The sequence below is a fragment of the Piliocolobus tephrosceles genome, chromosome 12 (genome assembly GCF_002776525.5).
Source record: "Piliocolobus tephrosceles isolate RC106 chromosome 12, ASM277652v3, whole genome shotgun sequence".
In the NCBI taxonomy this organism is placed as follows: domain Eukaryota; kingdom Metazoa; phylum Chordata; class Mammalia; order Primates; family Cercopithecidae; genus Piliocolobus; species Piliocolobus tephrosceles.
In genome coordinates, this window is record NC_045445.1 from 10787250 (window position 1) to 10797947 (window position 10698).

Here is a 10698-nt window from a genome sequence, read left to right on the forward strand (position 1 = left end):
CATAGTCTAGACTAATTATCTTTCTAGATTCAATCCTTCATAGTTAAAAAGAATTAGCAAAGATAAATATCTTTTGGAAAAAATCTTTAAAAGAAAATGTTCAGATAGCCTCAAAAAAGGTAATCACTGAGTTAACCCAATGTATATCTACAGTAGATTACATTGAATGTATTTTAGTCTCTGTTCAAAAAGTAGTATAATAAAAGCAAAATGTTTTAAAATGCAATTTATTGTCCATCCTTTCCCTTCATACATTTTGTAAAACCAGATAGCTATTTTGCAAAGGAACATGGAGTTTTTACTCCTTAAAGCCAAAAGATATTTCTGTGATCTAATTAAAATTTAAGACATAGGAATTGAATGAATCAATTTACAGTCATGGAGAACTGATAATGAAAATGCTGTTTCTAAAAATGGCTCCATTAGAAAGATAAAAGGGGTAGATGTTGTATGCAATGATTGGAAATGATATGCTGCTCTATTGCAAGAAAAGACGTTGAATGAAATAGGCATAAAAAGGGAAAATGTCTATTAATCCTAAATAAAGAATTACAGAGTTGAGCTGAATAGAGACACTTAGAAGAGCAACTCAAATGACGAGTTGATGGGTGCAGCACACCAACATGGCACATGAATACATATGTAACAAACCTGCACGTTGTGCACATGTACCCTAGAACTTAAAGTATAATTAAAGAAAAAAGAAAAGCAACTCAAAATTTGCCAGAGCTTTTTAATTATCTTATTATCAAAGTGCATATATTTTTAATGTTAATTCTCAGTAATGGTAAGGGTATAACAAACAGCACTACGGTGCTAGAGGAGTTAATCCTTGTGGTCTTTTTTTTAAAGACTGTCGCGATACGTATTTTTAACCTTTAAAAATTATATTTTTGACATAATAGTTCTAGTGACAAGAATGGCTTGGGAAAGAATTTATATGCAAAAATATACATCACAGTTCATAAAGGCAAAAAATTGAACCTAAATGGCCAATAGTAGATGGTTAAATTATGATGTCTTGGTACATAGGATTTCCGTGTGATTTTTAAAAACCAAGTTTCAATGTATTTACAATGACATGAATAATTCTAAGCTTATTGAAAATATCTGGATATAAAATCTTATTACGAATATGACCTCAATTATATATTCATAAACTCATGGAGGGGTGTTGCTCATGGCTTTGAAGGAGTGAACAAGGTGAAAAACCCTATTCCCTAAAATAGTATGAAATTGGACAAGTGTTTGATAATAATCATTTGAAGGTTGTGGAAATTGATCTAAGGCAAACAACACATTGAGAATAGTTTACTCCTAAAAATCAAGTAAAAACTGTGGGATTCTATAGTGTTCTGGCCTGAGGCTATATCTATCCCTCATGAGTTTAGTCAGAACAGTAGAGACACCAGGACACTTCTTTTAGGAAACTAAAAGAAGAAAATAATGTGAAAAGTTTTAGAACTTCGAAAGGCCTCCCTTGAGCCACACACAAATCCACTGTCAGAAGATGGAACACTGACTCAAGGTGTTTGATAAAAAATTCTGATCAACTGTTGCCAAACCACTAAGCCATGTAGAAATAAGGGTTATCCATAGGAAATCAGGCAAATATGCTAAACTAATCCAAACGTATTCAAACTAAACTACACTAAAATGACATAAAATAAAAACTGAATATAAACATTAGTGCCCACACAGAGCAGGGAAGAAAAAATACCACAGATTAAGTTCAGGAAAGTCACTTATAAAAACAAATGATAATGCAGATGAACTTGGAGGACATTATGTTAAGTGAATTGAGCCAGGCACAGAAAGACAAATACCACATAATCTTACTCACATGTGTAATCTAATAGAGAAGGAGAGAGTAGAATGATAGTTATCAGAGAATTTGAGCGGTTAGGAAAGAGGAGAGACGGGAAGATGCTGATAAGGAGCTGATCGTAATCCTAAAAGACACAATCCCAAGCATTGAAATTTCAAAAGATCAAAACACCCATTATTACTTCTGCTCTTTTGTTCCTGTCCTCTTCTGGCACTCCATTACATGTACATTGATGTGTTAATGACGTCCCACATTTATTGGATGTGCTGTTTATTCCTGTTCATTCGTTTTGCTGCTCTTCAGAATGAACAATCTCTGTTGATATTCTTTGAATTCACTGATACTTTCTTATACTAGCTCCTCCAATAAATTTATCTGCATAGTAAATTTATTTCCAGAAAATTCAACTCTGGTTATTACATGAATTGGAGAAAAAACTGTTCAGTGGGAAACATGTTTTCTGAAATCTGTGTCCAATCAGAGGCAGCTTTTATTGTTTGCATTATTTTTTTCCTGGTTATGGCTCACATTTTCCTATTGTATTGTAATTTTTTTGGAATTGTGGATATTTTAGATAATGGATTTAGTGGTAGCCAGTCGTGATCCTGAAAGGCAAAATCCTAAACATCATAATCCCGAATGCTGAAATCCTGAAAGATCAAAATCTCTATTGTCCAAGTCCCTAATGTATAAAAACCCTAATGTCTAAAAATCCCCAAAATAACAATCACGGAATAGTTCCATTGTGTCACGTAAACTATTACCTTGTTATTGTCTTTATTTGGAAATTAGTGTTATTTAGGAAAATGAATATGCGTGCCAAGTTGACAAGAAAAAGGCAGAAGGCATTGTGGTGATATATTCAAAGAGCTGAAAGAAAGAATCAACTGAAACCCTTATATGCAGAATAACTACCTCTAACAAATGAAGGCAAAATAAAAACTATCCCCGATAAACAAAAATCATGAGAGTTTGTTGCTAGCACACACTACTTACAAAAAAAAATAATAAGACTACAGGACATTCTTTATATGAAAGCAAGTGGATCCAAGTGGAAATTAAAATTAACATGCAAAAAACAGAGTTTTTCTAAAGATAATTATTGAGCCAATTATAAGTGGCATATAATTGCATATTTCTTTTCTTTGCTTAATTTATTTAAAAAGCAGTTCAATAAAACACTATAAATTTAATAGTATTGATGAGCCCACAATGGAAAAAAATGTAATATATTTGACAGTAATTACATGAAGGCAGTGTGTGGGAATAGATCTGCATTATAATAAGAAAGTGATATGAGATGGTGACTTAAATCCACAGCTAAAAATAAAGAGAACCAGAAACATAAATAAGAAGGCTAACATAGCAATAATGTTTATTCTCTCAAGTACTTTAAAAGACACAAAATTATATAACATAACATAAGCGAAATTGTGGGCAACAGAATCCTCCTGACACTGAATGGCCACCGCATAAAGGTTCCTTTGGACAAACCATAGCAGAACAATGTGGACCTCAAGGTGAAAACATTTTCTGATGTCTGTAAAAAGCTCATGAGCAGGGACGTTCATTTTGAATTCCCATAGTTGCAAACAAAAATGATTTAAAAAATGCATATTCACAGTTAAAAGAAAATTTAAAAAAAGATGTAGACTGCAATCCATAGCATGGCAACAGGGTCCTCCTTGCTCTGCACCACTGGCAGAGAGAAGATCCTGGCAGCTTTTGCTTATTTTTGTGTGTGACTTTTTCGAGTTGGTGTAGACACGATTCTCCTCTGAGCAACAAAGACAACACGTTTCCCACTGAACATTTTTTTCTCCAATTCATGTAATAGCCGGACTTGGATTTTCTGGAAAGATTTCAGTTTAGGAATGGGAACAAAGATTATAATAACTTTCCAACTATAAGCAATTTCAATTTCCTTGGTTGCTGTTATATTCAGTTCCCTGAGCTGAGGCTTGAGGTCCGAGTTCATCTCCAGCTCCAGAAAAGCTGGGCTCGAACTCATGTGGCTTCTTGTGGTTGCGCTTCATAATCTTGGTGCTCAAACTGAACATGACTTTCTCTTTGCTGAGCGCCAGCTTAGGAGGGGTGCAGCCTTTATTCTGAAACATATTGACAGCCATTTGTTTTAAAGCAAGGTGTGACACAGTATGACTTCCATTTTACGGAGATTTTTAGAGCTACTCACTAGAAGCCATCAGTATTGGAAAAGAAAGAATCAGTACTTTTTTCTTGCTTACTTATGATTTTTAAAAATGTAATAAAACAAAACTGTGATAATGAACTACATGTGTTGCATTTCTTGAAGAAACTTCCTGCAAATTACTATGTTAAATTTCCCCATGATATTACTAAAGTGGCATTACAAATTAGGATTACTATATGCTATAAAGAAATAAAATAATTTACAAATCACATAAGAGTATTCAGGGAGAGAGGAAATAGTTTAAGACATCACCTAAGCTTGAGACAGTTCTGCTATGGTTCTTTTTTTTTTTTTGAGACGGAGTCTCGCTCTGTCACCCAGGCTGGAATGCAGTGGCCGGATCTCAGCTCACTGCAAGCTCCGCCTCCCGGATTCACACCATTCTCTTGCCTCAGCCTCCGGAGTAGCTGGGACTACAGGCGCCTGCCACCTCGCCTGGCTAGTTTTTTGTATTTTTTAGTAGAGACGGGGTTTCACCGTGTTAGCCAGGATGGTCTTGATCTCCTGACCTTGTGATCCACCCGTCTCGGCCTCCCAAAGTGCTGGGATTACAGGCTTGAGCCACCGTGCCCGGCCTCTACTATGGTTCTATCTGTCTTTTAACCATGACTTTGTCGTCTCCTTGTGCATTTGAAAAAGTGAAAAGGATAAAGGATTTATCTAAACGCTGGTGATAATGTGAATTATACTTTTTCTTTTAACAGTATTAACAGTTTGAAGTTGCTGAAAGGTAACAATCAATAAGAAAACAAGGCATCACTTTGAGTAATAATAATAGCTCTCCCTTATGTGTTATCATATGTCAGGCGTGGTTCTTAGCAAAGGTGATCATATAAATTCTCATATACACAAGGACACTTTTGAGAGTGAAAGGAGCCACTAATTAATAAATATATCGTTATAGGAGAACACGTTAGTAATTGGCACCTAGAATAAAGTAAGACAAGTCCCTACCCCGTAGAGGTTCACAGTCTGATGAAGTTTTCTGCTATGATCTTGAGGTTTAGTTGTTTATTGGGGCTAAAATACCTCTTGCTTTCCAAAAGACCACTGGGACATTCTTTGTAACAGCTGCTCTGTGTTCTGTGCTTTTCTCCCCAGGTCGTAATATGTGGCTTTGAGGCTGCTGGCTCATACTGAGGTACTTGAGCAAAGAGTAAGAGTAAAATCAAGACTGTTCCTCCCGATAGCTAAGCAAAGCCTCTGGGTGAGCTTGTCTGTTTCAAATGGTTTTTACCTTGAAAACCTTTTGGCAATCAGGCTGAATGGCAGTGAGAAAGAAGGTTAGGCAGAAGAAAAAGTCATAGTAGCAAATCCTCCTGAGGGCAGGAGGTAAGGATCTGGACCAGAAATTTCAGTTCACCAATGATTTTCTGCTTTGCAGAATCAGTGTCCAGTAGAAGAGGGGAGAGAGTGGAAGTGAAGCAGGCAGTAAATTGACACTTGAATCGTTTGTGACATCCTTTTCTTCATATGCCCTTCATATCATGGGAGCTTACAGATTGATGCATTGGGGTTCTGAGAAATATCACACAATTGCAGAGATTTTGCAAGGCCTGTGCTGAGCAGTGTAAACCCTAGAGTCATGGTATCATACCATTAAAAGCAAATTCTCCCACTTTTAGTAAAATGGGCTCCATGTTACCTTTTAATGTAATTGCAGAAACCATGTAACTATCTTCTGGGTGACTATGGAAGTATGTCAAATCATACAACACCTACACTACTAAAGTGAATGGACACTCATGATGATCAGTTCATGGTTTTAAAAAAACAATGATGAAATATAGTTCACATAGCATAAAATTCACCAAAGTGCACAAGTCAGTGGTTTTCAGTATATTTACAGAGTTGTACATTCCCACTCATGTAAAACTTACTATTATCTATTTTCAGAAATGTTTCTTCACTTTCAAAAGAAACCCTGAATCCCCATTCATGGATCGTTAAATGTAGCAGGATCTCTTAGGTAGCAAGGACATAAAGGAGATGGGCAGGCCATAACACTGCCGATCCCAGAAATTTGCTAGGAAACCACCTTCTTGCTTGTTCATGAAATCATTGCTTCCTTTATATATTCATAATCTATTCATTCTTTAAAGATTTATTGAGTGCTTACTAATGCCAAGCCCTGTGCTAGATGTTGAGCATGTAATAGTAAACCAGGCATTCATAATTTCTACACTACTAAACTTTACAATTCAGTAAAAAAAAGTATTAATCATATTAACAAAAATAAATTAAAATTATGATAAATCCTAGGAAAAATAAAATGTATAAAGAGCATTGGCTAACTTAGCTGGGAGTCAGAGAGGTTTCTTTAGAGTAAGAAGTATTTAAGTTGACATATCAATGAAAACTAGCAGCTAGCCTGATAAATGTTGGCCCTGAGGTAGAAAATAGTTTAGTTTATTTAAGAAATTGAAATAATAGTAGTAATAATATCCTAAATATATTAAGTTCTTAAATGTGCTACATTTTCCAATTCAATGATCCATGTTTCTTGACATCAGTTTCTGTATTCCCTGGCTTGTTCAACAATTTAGACAATGTGTTCTGGATTATTGACTTCAGTTTTCTATAAGATAAGGTGTCTTTTAACAGTATCTATAAGCCGCTTTTAGTTCAAAAAGAGCCGTGCTCCAAAATAGTGGCTCCTCCTAAACTGCTCCTCGAGGTGTGGTGGTAGATTTAAAACCTCCAGGTCTTTTCTGCCTAAAGAATAATTTGATATGTCATCTTCAATGAGTTTCCTGAGCAATTCGAAAGATTTTAGTCTTCTTTTCTATAACACTGGATCTCAATTTTGTATTGAAAGGAGCTTAAATGTGATGCCGAAAGTTTCCAACATTTGAAAATCTATTCTCAGAAGAGGGAGTCTGAAGCATGTGAAATATGCATTCATGCACTCGGTGAAAATGAGTAAAATGAGAAACACGTGCATTTGCATGCATACATGCAAAATGACCTGCATCTGCTTGTACCTAGATCTTGGACTTCCCAGCTTCCAGGACTATGAGAAATAAATTTCTATTGTTTATAAACTACCCAGTGTAGGTTATTTTCTTATAGCAGCCCAAACCAACTAAGACAGAAGCCGTCCTGACCTCCTGGTCTAGGTAAAGTCCCCCTGTGTCGTACTTCTACAGTCAGTCCAAAGTCCCCTGTCACTGCATTCATCACACTGTATTGCAAATGCTTCTTCAATATCTCTCTTCCCTGCTGGGCTATAAGTTACTTGAAGTAATGAATGAATAAATGCTAAGAAATTAAAGAGAAGAAAATGAATTCTTTACTCTGAGGGGCTGGGCTTCTTGAAGTGATTTCCAACATTCCCTCCTTTGTGTAATAACACTTTTATATTTATTGAATTTCAAAAGCCTCTGGCCTACTGATTAATTTGCTTTTGATAAAGTTCATGACAGACTATAGGATGACTGGAGACATGTTCATTCCATTGTCAATTCATTGGATGTCTTCTTCGTGCCAGAAATGCTGCAGCAGGGTACTGAACAAGATAATGGAGTAGTACATACAATGTAGCTGGGGAAGCTTTCTCAGTGGGAAGAACAAGGTGCTATGGGACCTCATAGAAAGGGCACCCAAGGGAAACTGTAATGTGTTCTCAGCTAAATGAAGGTAGTTCATTATGCTTACATACATCTGTAGATATTAATAGGAATCATTGTCCTAGAATGCTATCTAAATTAATAAATTTGTCATCTGGCCCTTAAAGCTCTCTGTAAAGTCCTAGGAATGAAAGAAAAATGTTCCTGGCAGTTTCATAGAAAAAAAATTGTTAAATTTGTCTGTACCTTTGATTCTATTCCAAGAAGTACTCCGTGCTCATGTGCCTTCATTCTTTAAGTATGACATGGGAAGAATAGTCTCAAAAACCAAACTCTCGCCTTTTATACCCTTTTAGATTCTTTCAATAGATAACTTTCCATTAAACAATCTGCATCTATTTGAAGCATCACGTCAAACACCATTGGTTTGGCATTAATATGAAACTGGAAAAATAAATGTTAAAAAAAGATGACCAAGTAAGATTCTGGGCTGGTTTTAAATATTACCTTTTGTAGAACACTGTGCGCTCGCAAGCTTTCTTGATCTCTGAGCATACTGGCTGCTAGCTGAGGCAAAAAGAAGGGATGCTTTTCAAGAGATCATTCAATCATGGTAAACATTTACAGATTTCTCCCACTCCTGTCTCCTCCTCATCCTCTTCTTCTTCTTCCTCTTCCTCCTCTTCTTCTTCTTCTTTTTTTTTTTTTCTGAGACAGAGTCTTACTCTGTCACCCAGGCTGGAGTGCAGTGGCATGATCTCAGCTCATTGCAACCTCCACCTCCAGGGTTCAAGCGATTCTCCTGCCTCAGCCTCTCAAGTAGCTGGAATTACAGGTGTCTGCCACCATGCCCGGCTAATTTTTGTATTTTTAGTAGAGACGGGGCTTCACCCTGTTGGCCAGGCTGGTCTTGAACTCCTGACCTCAAGTGATCCGCCTGCCTCGGCCTCCCAAAGTGCTAGGGTTGCAGGCATAAGCGACCGCTCCCAGCCTTCCTTTCTTTTCTTCTGCATTATAGTGTGCCAAAGCTGTCTGTTTTTCATACTTCTGGAAGCCAAACAGCATGTCTTTGGTTGGCAGTTCATATCATCACTACCCAGAAATTAGTCTTTTCAAACCAAAAAAAAAAAAAAAATTAAGTGATGCATCTAAAAAAAGAAAATTATGATTAATTTGTGGTGGAAAATCATGTATATAAATTTATTGTCTTGAAAGAAATTATAGAGTAATCTTTCCCCATGTTAAAATTTTAAAAACCATAATTTGATACAAATTAAATTTTAAAGACATTATAAATTCATACAAATGGAAATTAGCAAAGCAAAGCACAACAGTCTGACAAAACTCATCATTAAAAAAAAGTTTTAAAATCCAGCAAATCTCTATTTTTTAAATTCTAGATTGGAATAATGAATAAGTACTGGAATGCTCTTTTAGACGTCATCTATTTGACCTTTAGGTTTCCAAATATGAACGGCTTAGGAAAAAACAAGGAAAGTGTTTTATACTTATATATGCATATGTATTTGTGTGTATGAAAATAATATATGACACAAATTGCAACAATAATGTTTAGTTATGATTTTCAAATCAGTAGATATGATATAGGAACTTAAACAATTTAAGTTACATATACTTAAATTTATGTGTATTCTCCATTTTTGTTGGCAATCATAAATCTTGAGTATTATGGATGTTTTTAGGTTTATAAGACAGAATATTTAAAAATGAAATTATCAGTTATGATTTCGGCATTATATCAGATAATGCTTCCAAAAGACACGCAATTTGAGAACCTTTGCAATGTCAGTTTCTTTCTGTATAGGGCAACATCATTCTAATGGTGAAATAGAATCACATGATATTCAATTTGAGAATATGAGTCAACCAGCCCTCAGTTGCAAAAGGATGGGATTAACTACATTGAGCCAAGCCAGCCCTGTGAGCCACTGCTCATTAATGGGAGTTCTGTCGCAGTCTGAGGACAGATTGATCTTTAAATCCTTTTGAATTATTCATATGTATTCATGGAATACACACAATCTGGTATCCTCTTCAGTGATGTGTTTGTATACGATATACCATGAGTGTTTTGTAATCTCATACTTGCCTAGCAGAGAGATGTATTATAATATCTAAATGGCAACTGGGTAGGTACAAACATCATAAATTTTCCTATCACTCAACTGTATAGAACTTATCATTTTGTACGTCAAAATTATCGTTTCATTTATTATTATCAAGCCAGAACATATGATCGGAAAACAAAATTACAGGCTTTAGGGTAGACAACATTTGGATTCACATTCCAGCTCTTCCAGATTAAGCTGTGCTCAATTTAACCAACTCTAAACTGAGGGATAATATTAACTACAGAGATCAATTGTGTCAGAAAACCCTATTTTTTTTAAAGACAGTTTTATCAGCCAGGCGCGGTGACTCACACTTGTAATCCCAGCACTTTGGGAGGCCAAGATGGGGGGATCATGAGGTCAAGAGTTTGAGACCAGCCTGACCAACGTGGTGAAACTCTGTCTCTACTAAAAATACAAAAATTAGCTGGGCATGGTGGCGCCCACCTGTAATCCCAGCTAGTTAGGAGGCTGAGGCAGAAGAATCGCTTGAACCCGGGAGGTGGAGGTTGCAGTGAGCCGACATAGCGCCACTGCACTCCGGCCTGGGCAAGAGAGTGAGACTCCGTAAAAAGTTTGGAGAAAGCCCTGACTTTCAACCTAGCTTAACCATAAGAAATCCTGAAGTAGGGCAGCCTCCGAGTAAGATATGCCAATGAATAGCTTTATTTCTTTGAAATTATCTGTCCTCTTCTCTGTGTTGGCTTTGCATCCATCAGACTTGGAGCAATGCATCTGCCACATATCAAGGCATCCTATCCAGAGAAGTCAACATCCAAAGGAAGGAGAGAGACCATCTCTTAACAGTGTCTCTTTTAATAATAAGTGAACCTATACCAGAAGACTTCCTACTCAGCAGACACTCTTTCTGTGTTGTTGGCCAGAATTGTGTCACATTTCCACTCCTGATAATTATTGATTGGCAAGGAAACTGAGACTACCTTGAGCCTTAGTCCA